This window comes from Perognathus longimembris, chromosome 11, assembly GCF_023159225.1.
Source record: "Perognathus longimembris pacificus isolate PPM17 chromosome 11, ASM2315922v1, whole genome shotgun sequence".
Taxonomy (NCBI): domain Eukaryota; kingdom Metazoa; phylum Chordata; class Mammalia; order Rodentia; family Heteromyidae; genus Perognathus; species Perognathus longimembris.
The window spans coordinates 10,064,797-10,076,210 of NC_063171.1; positions in this window are offsets into that span (position 1 = coordinate 10,064,797).

The following is an 11,414-nucleotide window of genomic DNA, read 5'->3' on the forward strand; positions in this document are numbered from 1 at the left end:
AATTGCAAAGAAGAGAAGGAGGGGGAGGGAGATTAGGGGGAGGAACAAAAAAAGGAAAACATTATTTAACATTATTTTCACGGTGGTGACAGAAAGCAGCAAGTAACACAAAACTGCATCTGAACCAGGATTTTATCTTTCCTCTTGTCCTTTTTTTTTTTTTTTTTTTTGGTCAGGACCTGAACACTGGTCCCTGGCTTCTTTTTGCTCAAGGCTAGCACTCTGCCACTTGAACCACAGGGCCCCCTGCTGGCCGTTTTCTATATATGTGGTGCTGGGGAATTGAACCCAGGGCTTCATGTATAGGAGGCAAGCACTCTTGCCTCTAGGCCTTATCCCCAACCCCTCCTCTTGTCCTTTTGACAAGTTAAAAAAGAGAGCCAAACCAGGTATTGTGGTTACACACATAATCTCAGGTTTTGAAAGCCTCTGGCAGCTTCAACCCACTTTTCTGTTCAGCCTGGACTACAAAGAAACCAGAACAGAAATATATAGATGATGTCTAGATGCCCAAGGCCCTAAGCCTTCAAAAACCTTATCAAGAAATAGAGAAGCAGGATGTTAGTGGTTCAGGCCTATCTACTCAGGAAACTACCCTGGAGGACCCAGGTTTAAAGACAGCCTGGGAAGCAAAGTCTGTGAGAGTCCCATCTTCTGATTAATCAGCAAAGACTAAGGCTAGAGGCATGGCTCAAGAGGACAAAAAATGAGGCCTTGAATTCAAACCCCAGGAACTAGCAAAAAAGAAATAACAAACCTTTTGTTAGCATTGTTTATATAATTCTGTGGCTTATAAATTTGAATCACATATTTAAAATATAAGTGTAACCAAGACTGAAATAGTTGAATAAAACACTCCAAAAAAAAAAAAAAAAAACCCCAAACCCATGAAATTTTGGCTTATCCCCTATTGACACTGTATTTGATTTTAGTACCCTGGATATTGTGTATGCTTTATTTGAATTAGGGAAAGGAAGGGGAACAACAAAGTGCTGAGACCATGGAGAAAGAGTGAACCAATGCAACATCGATACTCACAAGACATGTTGTAAATGAATTGTACAACATGGGGCGGGGGGGGGGGGGGGGTGGGAATAAAATGAGGGAGGAGGTAACAAGTTTGACCAGAAATGTAGTCACTACCTTATATGTGTAACTGTAACCCCTGTGCATATCACCTTGACAATAAAATTAAATTTTAAAAAACATACAATTTATTTGTATCTTATTTATCTTCACCTGCCAAGTGATTGAAAAATTACTGGAATTCTTGAAAAAATGAAATTAATGATCATTTAAAGGGCAGAAAAAATCAGTCATAAAGCAATAGTATTAGGAAGCAATGAATCACTGATCCCAAATGTTTATATTTTCCACCATAACAAAATAAAAAACAAATAGTTCACAATAGGCATGGTACCTCTCTGTAATCCTAGCTACTCAAGAGGCTGAGATCCAAAAGGTCACAGTTCAAACTCAGCCCAGGCAGAGAAGTCATTGAGTCCATCTCCAAAATAACTAGCAAAAAGCCAGGCTGAAGACATGCCTCAATGGTAGAGTGCCAGCCTAACAAAAAGGGCGCAGCAAGCAGAAGCCCTGAATTCAAGCCCCAATTCTGCTAACAAATATAACCAAGTAGCATTAGTTAAATACAGTGATACTGTTTTTGTCACTGGGTTAAAAAATGCACAGCAATTTTTATCAAAAACTATCATTTCCTATCTATGGTTTTTACTCCATTAATATCTTTTGTTAAATAAAGGAAAATAATTATTTTGATAGGTGGTTTTGTTTTTTCAATTTAGCTGTGAGTTTTTTCATCAAGCACTGGTATGCAAACATTAATTTAAACTTTTTACTTTAAGATTTTACTGTTTTGTAACTGAAGTCTATGATTTTTGAAATAGAACAATATTTTTTTTAACTTGATCACTTTTCCATGTATGATCAGAAACTATTTTATTTATCCAGTGTCTTGGGGGCAGGGAATGGTGACTGTGGTTTGAATTCAAGGCTCCCTACTCATTAAGCAGGAGCTATGCCACTTGAGTCACACCTCCAACCCTTTTATTTTCCTGTTCCTGTTCTTTTTGTTTTGTTGTGGTAAGATTGACTTCCTCCCCCCCACCCTCAGCTAATTGTTAGTTATGTTTACTGATACAACACCAGGCCCAGCTTTTTATATTTAGATAGGTGATCTAGACAATTCTTTTGTGTGTGTTGTGGGGAGGGGGTGTGTGATTCTGGTCAGGTTTGACCTAAAACCATGATCCTTTGCACCCTCAGTTCTTAATGAAGGCCTTTTTGGTTTTTTTGCTATCACATTCAATGTCTTAAAGAAATTAATTTCTGATTTCTTAATATATCTCTCTTTACTGGATAACATCTCTATTCCTATTATGGCTGTTTATTTTTAAATTGTTGTGCAACCTAATACTCTTTTATCTATACCACCTTTATATTAGTCATCATTTTATAGTACCTTATTAAGTCTGTCTAGAGCCTACATTAAGAATCTACATTATATGTGTTTATTTTATTTTTTGTTGTTTGCTTTTGTTTTGTTTTGTTTTCTTGCCTGGGGCTTGAACTCAGGGCCTGGGCTCTGTTCCTGAGCCTCTCGGTGCTCAAGGCTAGTGCTCTAGCACTTGAGCTGCTGCACCACTTCTGGCTTTTTTCTGTTTATGTGGTACTGAGAAATGGAACCCAGGGTTTCATGCATGCTAGGCAAGCACTCTACCACTAAGCTACATTCCTAGCCCATGTATTTATTTTAGAAAACAACCTTTTTACTTACAAAAAAAACAATGTTTTTACTCTGGCTATAGTTTGTTTTTTTAATACTGAACTTTTCTGATAATAGCACAGATCAATTTTGTTTTTGTGGAGAATATCTGGCTTGTTTTTCTGTTTTACTTTACTGGAAAGCATTTTAATTTACTAGAACAAAATTCAAGTTGATTTTTTTTTCATGTGGGACAGGTAAAGATTGCCAGTTTATTCTCTTTTGTTTTAAATCCCAACACTGGTTGAAAATTGAATACTAAAATTCAAATTTTCTCAATCTCATTCGGTGACTGAGAATAAGGCTTAGTGATAGAAACTTAGCTATGATGTGTGAGGCAGTGTTTGATCCCATCACTTAAAAAAAAAAAAATCCCATTATTCTAAATAATGTCTTTGAAGATTCTAAGTTAGGACACCTCCTTTCCTGGGAGATAGGGGATACCTGAGAGAAAACTTGATAGGAATTTTGTTTTTTGTTTTGTTTTTTTTTTTGGCCAGTCCTGGGGCTTGGACTCAGGGCCTGAGCACTGTCCCTGGCTTCCTTTTGCTCAAGGCCAGCACTCTGCCACTGGAGCCACAGTGCCACTTCTGGCCATTTTCTGTATATGTGGTGCTGGGGAATCGAACCCAGGGCCTCATGTATATGAGGCAGGCACTCTTGCCACTAGGCCATATCCCCAGCCCTTGATAGGAAATTTGGAAAATATATCCATGAGTCTCTTAGAAAATAGAGGAAGTATTTCTCTTCTGGAAAGAAGAGAAGGAAAATTGTATACATATATTTATAAAATTAGAAAACCAACCAAATGTCTGAATTATGCAAAAAAATAAAGGAAAATTCCTTTAAGAAAAATACATTTAGTCTTAAGAAAATGTCATAGAATTAGCAGACAAGAACTTGAGAGACAATATTGTCAAATAGAGAGGAACGATAGGCCTTCTAAGGAGAGAAAGGATTAGGAATTCTAAGAACTTCACACCACATTAGAAAGCAGACAATAGTTGATACCCTCAAATAGTTGAGGAAAATTATTGCCAACTTGGTATCCTTTTCCCAACCAAATCAAGTATGTGGAATAAATAAAAATATCTTCACGTGGGGCAGAATGTGAATGAACTTACTTCTCCTCTACCCTATTTCAGAAAACCAGTCATGAGAGGAATAAATCAAGAACAAGGAGGTATGACCTTCCTAGTTCCAAAATGCAGAGAATAGACATCGGAGAGATAAGTCCCTCTTCTAATAAATTAGACTCTATCCCTTGTCAAGCATGTTGCCTATTTAATTTCCCACCCTTCTTCTCATTTCATCAGTATATTTCACATTATTGATCCATGCCACAGCCATGACCTTTTGTCTTATCTTTAGTGTTCAAATGGATCAATCAAACTAAAAAAAGCTGTGTCTATTTGCTCCTAGATTCTAGGACATATTTCTCAGTGTACTTATTCACTCTTCATTCTAGTCTCTACCTATGCCAGTTGCCTTCCATGTTCACCACACTCCAGTGTTGTTTGCCTTGTTAAGAACACTGGTGAGAGCTGGCACTGTGACTCACACCTAGCTACTCCGGAGGCTGAAATCTGTGCATCTTGGTTTGAAGCCAGCCCAGGCATAAAAGTCCATCACACTCTTATCTCCAAATAACCACCAGAAAACAAGACATGGATCTATGACAGCACCAAGGCCCTAGACTCAAGTCCCACAACTAAAAGAGGACGAAAGGAAGGGAAGAAGAAAAAGAAGAAGAAGAAGAAGAAGAAGAAGAAGAAGAAGAAGAAGAAGAAGAAGAAGAAGAAGAAGAAGAAGAAGAAAGAAAAAAAAAAACAACAACACTGATGACCCCAATGCTTCAGGGCCCAGTCTTAAAGTGTCTTTCCTTTAAGAGCCAATGCTAGGAGAAATTTAGGTAGAAAAGACTAAATGAACTACATGGCATTTATGACACGTTATGGAATGTAGGCCTATTTTCACCTTATTTAAATATTGATTTTCTTTTCTGATCCCCCTACCACCTGTCCTAGAAACCAGTCCTGAAAACTGTCACCATGTCTGTTTTGTATCATTATGCATGTGTACATTCTTATAGAATTGGTACAATTGTTTGGTGCATTTTAAAAGTTATATATCTGGGTGCTAATTTACTTAGGAGGCTGATGCCTAAAAGAGGCCAATTCAGAACCAGCCCCAGCAGAATATAGTTTGTGAGACTCCATCTCCAAAATAACTTGCAAAAGGCTGGGCTTGTGGCAAAATAAAAGCTTATATGAATGATACTTAATTACACATGATATTACCACGTTTAGACATTTTCTCAATCACTTCTCTTTCACATTCACACAGCGTCTGTCTTTCTCTCCTTTTGTGAGACTATATCACTATGTAACTGAGGCTGTTCTCAAACTCATGATTGTCCTGTCTCAGTGTCCCAGTGTTGGGATTACAGACAGGCACCAAGACACCAGCTAATCCTGTCTTCTTCAGTGAGTTCTTACTCCTATTATATTCAGTGCTGCTTCTGTGTTGATGGACTCTTGATGCCAACCAAACTTATTTTTCCTGCTTAGACTCTTCATCTCTTTAGTCATATATCCAACTGTCTACTTAGTGTCTCTGTCTTGGTACCTCATTTAAAACTTAAAACATCCTATGTAATAAACCTAAGCTTTTGATAGGGGCTTTTGAGTCTTCCTTGATTCCTGAGTGCTACCACTCCTCAAACACATTTACTAGTAAATTCATGACTCTTCAACCGCTGAATTAGGCAGATTCCATTTACTCTACTCTCCCTTCCCCTTTGGGGCTGGGAATATGGCCTAGTGGCAAAAGTGCTTGCCTCCTACTCTCCCTTCACTTCCTCCAGTACCCATTTGTTTATCAAATAAGTAAACAAATCAATCAAGTGGTTTTGTCTTCTGATGTGCTTGCTGGTCACTGTGCTGGGGGCCACAAAGTTCTTGATCTCATCACAGAAAGTATTCAAGAATGGACATGGAAAAGACTTAAGCAGGAGCAGGTTTATTAGTGCAAAGCAAAGTGGAAGTGTACTCTTGTATTAGGGTGAGCAGCTCAGGAAGGTATAATGAAGGTTCCTTTAAGACTTTAATTGATGTCTGTACACATGGGGATGAGCAGGCCCGGAAACATGGGTTAAAATGTCATCAATGTCCAGAGACTGGGTTGTGCATCATCACTCCTCTCACATGTGAGTCAGGGCAATTTTTGGTCTTGGGTGATCAGGCTTGTCATTTTCCACAAATTAAAGCGACTTTGGCTCAGCAAGACCAGTCATATGTCACAAGTCATTCCACCAGTCAGAAAATGATTCCTTATCAATATAACATCCAAGCCCTATTCTCAGCCACAAAGTTTTCCAATTCCCAGCCTAGCCCTTAATAGTAAACATGCACATACACACAAACACATACACACACACACATCAAGATAGACAATGCGAGAGGGTAAGGTAATCTTTAGAGCTGAGATCTCAGTAAAGAGAAGCAGTCAGGACTAAAGGGGATGTGCAGAGCAGTGAACCCCAAGTACAAAGGGTCAGATTAAGGGAGTAAACAATTCTTGAGCAAGCTGGTCAAAGTGAAACATTTTTTTGTCAACTTTCACAGTAGGAGAATGATGAAAGCAGCAGAGCAAACAGTGCTCTTTTCCTCATTTTTATTACTCTTATCAATGTTTGTTTGTTTTATATTTGTGTGTGTTCATGCATGTATGTATGTAGGACCAAATGGAAATTGAGTGGCTGATGTAAAATAAGCTCCTTTGGTTATTCTGCTGTGTGAACACATTTTGTAGTGATTAACAAATAACTGCATTCCAATACAGAAACACTGTTTACTGCTGTTGATACAAGTTAACTCTATTAATCCTTGACTTGTCTTCCAGACTCAAGTGTCTCAGGCTTTGAAGATGGAAGAAACTAGACTATGGGTTCTTCTTTTCCCCCTGAGAGAACCTCTTGGAGAGAGATGGTTGGCCATGTCTAATCTTCCAGAAGTATCTGTAAAGCAGTGTCTCCACCAGACTTTTAGGAAAAAGAGAGGAATAAGTGGTTAAACCTGTAATTCTATCACCATCACACTTGTTTAAATTGTCTAACCAAACATTACATGTTATTTTCCTTTTCCTTTTTGTGTCAGTATTGGAGTTTTGACCTCCTGGCCATGTGCTTGATAAACATGCTTGTTTGGCTGGTGCTTTAGAAATTGATCCATGCCGCCAATATCTGTTTTTTTGTTTTTTGGGGTTTTTTTTTGGCCAGCCCTGGGGCTTGGACTCAGGGCACTGTCCCTGGCTTCTTTTTTGCTCAAGGCTAGCACTCTGCCACTTGAGCCACAGCGCCACTTCTGGCCATTTTCTGTATATGTGGTGCTGGGGAATCGAACCCAGGGCCTCATGTATATGAGGCAGGCACTCTTGCCACTAGGCCATATCCCCAGCCCTCCAATATCTGTTTTTAGCTAGTCAATTGGTGATGGAGTCTCATGGGCTTTCCCACCAGGTCTGATTTGGAATCAAGATTTTTCAGACTATAAGCAAGGTATCTAGGAGTACAGGCATGTGTTACAAGTACCAGCTATTTACCATTTCTTAAAGTCATCAGTGATGTCATTGTTCCCAGATTTGTTTTCTCTTCTCTAGCCTCATGCAAATGTTAACTGTCAATCAGAACACTAGTGGCTCATACCTAGCTACTCAGGAGGCTGGGATCTAAGGATCACAGTTGGAAGCTAACCCAGGTAGGAATGTGTATGAATGTGTCTTCAGTTAATGAACTGTGACTCAAGTGTTAGAGCAATAGCCTTGAGCAAAAAAAAAAAAAACAAAAAACAAAAATCAGGGATAACACTCAGGACCTGAGTCCAAGCCCACACACACACACACACACACACACACACACACACACACAGAGAGAAAGAGGAGTTAACTCTTTTCCATCCAAAAGCACATTAAATTCAAAAGATTTGGGTGTTGCTATAAAATGTAGCTTTTTTATTAACTCAAGTTGACGTAGATTTGCACTGTCCCCCCCCCAAAAAAAAACCCAAAAGAAGCAATATGAGATATGAAAATTGTCACCTTTGGAGAAATGCATTACTGAAATTTAGGAAATCATAAGAGATAATAATGCAAAATAAATTTATCTATTGTAAGATTGAGTCAAAGAGCTGTGTGCTGATGGTTCATACCAGTAATCCTAGTTACTCAGGAGACTGAAATCTGAGGATTGTGGTTCAAAGACAGTCCAAGCCAGAAAGTCTATGAGATTTCTAACTCCAATTAACTACCAAAAAAAAGCCAATAATGGATCTGAGGCTCAAGCGGTAGAGAGTTATCCTTGAGCAAAAGTGCTGGGACAGTGTGCAGGCCCTGAGTTCAAGCTCCAGGACTGGCACAAGAAAAAAAAAAGAAAAAGAGTGAACCAAAAAAAAAGGGCCAGGACTTATTACCAATGTGACAGTAACATTATCTTACAGATTAGCATATTGTTTACAAGCTGTACAGAGCTGCATGATTCATTATTGATCTCTTTTATTTCAAGTTTTGTTTGATATGTGATTTATTTGGGCCACCCAAATAACAAATAATGATTATTTGACCCACTTCATAAATAATCTAGAAAGACATTATTTATTAACATCTCATAGTCAACTCCAATGTCAAAACATTGTTTCATCTATATTATTTATTTATTTGTCCTGATGGGTGTAGGTACTGAATGCTAGACAAGTGCTCTACCATTAAGCTAAATGCTTCGAGCATTTTGTGAGAGGACTCTCAATGGATTATATAATGAAATGAAGTATTGGCTGGATATGGTGGTATGCATGTATGATCACATCACTCAAGAGACTAAAGTTTTGAGGCCAGTCTGGGTTATGAAGGAAACTCTGTTTCAAAAAGAAAAAAAAGAAAAAAACAGAAATAAAACAACAACAACAAAATATCTGAAATGAACTAACTAAACAAATAAATAACAGAGAAGAAGAGAGAATTGGTAGATTGAATGATACATAAACAGAAACTCTCCACAATTGAAGAACAAAAGAACACAAGATAAAAATACAGATAAAATGATAAACAATATGAAAGTAAACACTATTTGGAAAGATAATAACTGAAAGTATATCAGAATTTATGAAAGAAAAAAGGTGTTGTTGTTTTTTTTTTTTCCACCAGTAATGTTGTGTTGTCTTCATGGACTGTAAAACTCAGTTGAAAATGTTATTCTTTCTAAGTATAGCTATAAATTCAAAGAAACTCTCCCCCACCAAAAATAAACCCCCAAATTTTGCTTTATTTATTCATTTGTTGTGGAATTAACAAACTTACTTTAAAACTTAGAGAAAATCAAAAGCACAAAGAATGATCAAGTTGATTGGGATAGCAAGGATTAGATGGGCCTGCAACTCGTGCCTATAATCCTAGCTACTCAGGAAATAGAGATCCAGAAGATCAATGTTCAAAGTCAACCCAGGCAGAAAAGTCTGAAGAGAGACTCTCTTTCTAAAGTAAGTAGCAAAAAGCAGGACTGGGAGCATGGCTCAAATAGTAGAATATTAGCCAACCTAACAAACATGCTGAATGTGAATAAAAATCCCTCAAAAAAAAGAAAAGAAAGAAAATTAAAAATAATCATTTTCACACACACAAAGCCCAAGCTTATTTTCAAGCTATGGTAATTTGACTGTTACATTGGTATTAGTATATATTTTAGGATACAAGTTAAGTTGGAACAAACTAGAATAAAAACCTAGACCCAAATTGCACATATGAACACTAGGCCTGGGACAAAAATATTTGTGGGAAAGGGAAAATTTTTCACTTAGTAGTTCTAGGAATATTTAGTATTTGTTGGCAAACAATCAAATTTTGCCTTCTATATCACAGCATACATTAAAAACCAACTCTACATCAAAATCATCCAATAAGTGAAAGATAAATTAACTGACTGTTAGAAGACAACATAAAAGAATATCTTTATAATCTCAAGATTATGAGAATAATTATAAAGCATGAAATGTTCTCTAGTATCCCAAAGGAGAAGATAGATAAATGTAAATATATTAAAAGTCAAGAATACATTTTTATCAAAAGAAGAATATATTTTTGTCAAAAGCAAGCAAGGTAAATTATAGTAGTTAAGAAATTATTTACAAAATCTATGAATAATAAAGCTCATTTTCAATGGGAATTTGGAAGGACAACTAATCCCACCCATGAACACTATCTATGCACAAGCAAAATAAATAGCAAGAAAAAGAAAAAAAAATCTCAACTTCATTAATCAAAGGATTGCAAGTTAAAGGGAAGAAAGAGATAGCCCTACTTACCAGACTGTCAAAAACTAGATATTCCAGTAGTACACAGGGTGATGAGGTTGAGGCAGAAGACAATATAGATATAGATATATGCCATGGCAAGTAAAGTTGGTACATTATTGTGGAATTTAACCTCAGTTAAATTAGCAAGGTTTAAAAATGCCTAAGCAACATATAAATCCTAGAAGTACTCATTCATATGAGCATTTTGTTGTAAATATAAGAATGTTCATAGCAACATTATTTGTGGATATTAAAACATCAGAAACATTCAGGTGCCCCACAGCAGTAGCATGGATCAATAATAATATGACAAGGAAAATGAATGAACAAGAGTTACATGCAACAATGCAGAGGAGTCTTAAAAAGCACAGTATTGAAAAAAGAAGCAATTCACAAAAACAAACAAAAAGAAAACAGTATGAGTCCATTTGTTGCAAAAGTCAAAAGAGGGAAAGATTAAACTATCTTGGACATTGCTGTAGTGTGGTACAATTATAAATGAATGTTTCTTGGGCGGGGAATATGGCTTAGAGGTAGAGTGCTTGCCTAGCTGTGCTGGATTCCTCAGTACCACACAAACAGAAAAAAGCCAGAAGTGGTGCAGAGGCACAGTGCTAGCCTTGAGGACAGAGAGGCTCAGGGACCAGTGCTCAGACCCTGAGTTCAAGCCCCCAAACTAGCAATAAATAAATAAATAAATAAATAAATAAATAAATAAATAAATAAATAAAAAAGAAAGAAAGAAAGGGAAGAAAGAAGAAAGGAGGGAAGGAAAGTAAACATTTCTTAATTTTGAAATAACAGAATGAGGAAATAAGTACACAAATTGCCACCATTTATATTTTAAAAGAATAGACAGAAGAAGGAAGAGAAGGAAGAAGGGATGGGAGAGGAAGGGAGGCATTGAGGCTTGGTCACTCCTCATCTCTGATCTTAGTTACACAGGAGGCTGAGTTAACCTAGGCAAGAAAGTCTTTGAGAGTCTTATTTCTACTTAACCACAAAAAGAAGCAGAATTGTAGCTCAAGTTTTAGAGCACAAGCCTGAGTGAAAATGCTAATGGACAGAGCCTAGACCCTCCCTAATTCAAGCTTCAGCACCAGCAAACACACAAAACAAAAACAAAACTGTAGGTTGTCCAGTGGTTGACTGTGGGCAAAAAAGTAAGTTCCCAAAGAACCAGAAATGGAAGAATTACTATTCACTCTATCCCTTTTTTACTCTAAATTTTTATTGTCAAGGTGATGTACAGAGGGGTTACAGTTACACATGTAAGGTTGTGAGTA